Raw genomic sequence first — 1,424 nt, 5'->3', positions numbered from 1 at the left:
TCAGCATCCGTTCGTGAACGTTTTCTTGCCAAGTCAGAGGGGTGCAGAACACGCTTCCTTTTAAAAGATAAATTACCCCTGGCGTTTAGTATCATCACCACTGTACTGTTGGGTTTCGATTTGTCCCTTGAAGAAGGTAATTCTCTGGTATTCACACCCCAGCATCGTGCTGAACTGCTAGAACCTCCTGCACTGTGTACATGAAGCAGTTGCCTGAAGAATTCAGGCGAAAGATCTTTCTTGTTTGATGCCGTTGGATGAATGCTTTAGGCTATGGATTTTGAGGTGATTACCACAAAACCCATTTTCTAAACCACCTTATATTCCTAAATATGCTTTAAATGTTACATTCTGTGGAAGCTTAAGATCTCTTGGGGGGGGGGCACAAGGAAAGCAGTCTAATTCTATACCATTTGATCAAGGGATTAATTACTTGTATTTAAAATTCTAGATAATTGAATGGAAAGGAAAACTTAGAGCCATCTAGAAGTCAGCTGGCAGGGAAACCACAGATGGGAAATTTGCAGTGTCAAGAGGTTTCATGAGTAGAAACAGCTGCAATGCCTGTTTCACAGCAGAGCTCAATAATACCAGAAAAGTATTATTCTATACAATGTGAGGTATTATTGCTAGCATTCTGAGATACATCCCTTGGTTGGAATACTTGTGCAGAGCCACACGTGGTACATTAAATGAATAGGGCATTAGAGATAGCAACATAAATTATAATAGTAACTTCTAATACTTCTAAATGAATCCTAATTTATCACACTATTGTAGGCGCGTGTGTGTGTGTAAAAGCTTAATTCGCACAACACTCACAAAATAGTTACTATTGTTACCTCATTTTTTTTAAACTGAAGTATAATGTACATAGAGAAAAATGCATGCAAGATACACAACTGTCCTTCATCCCACAGTTTCCTCATGCCCTTGGTAGAAAAGTTCCCTTTCCTGAACCATCTCCAGAGACCACCACTCTTCTGATTTCTGTCACCACTCTGTAGTTTACCCTGTTCTGGAACTACATATAAGTGAAATCATAAAGTATGTGCTCTTTTGTACCTGGCTTCCTTGGTCAGAGTCCTCCATTTTTGTAACACAAATCAGTAATAAGCTGTCGTGTGAGTATTCCACAATCGGTTTACTCGTTTTCCCATTGATGGACATTCTTGTTCTTTCCAGTTTTGAGCTATTCTAAATAAGGCTGCTGTCCATAGTTGTGTACACATCTTTCTGTGAACATGCGATCTCAATTCTCTTGGACTAGGATTACAAGTGTTAGGCTGTAAGTGGGGTGCTTATTTTGTTTTATAGGAAACAACCAGGTATTTTCCCAAAGTTGTTGTATCATGCAGCATCCCCACCAACGTCTGAGAATTCCAGCTGTTCCCCATCCTCACCAGCATTTGGTGTTGTCACCC

The sequence above is a fragment of the Ursus maritimus genome, unplaced genomic scaffold (assembly GCF_017311325.1).
Source record: "Ursus maritimus isolate PB19 unplaced genomic scaffold, ASM1731132v1 scaffold_5, whole genome shotgun sequence".
NCBI lineage: Eukaryota > Metazoa > Chordata > Mammalia > Carnivora > Ursidae > Ursus > Ursus maritimus.
This window is presented reverse-complemented; position numbering follows the sequence as displayed.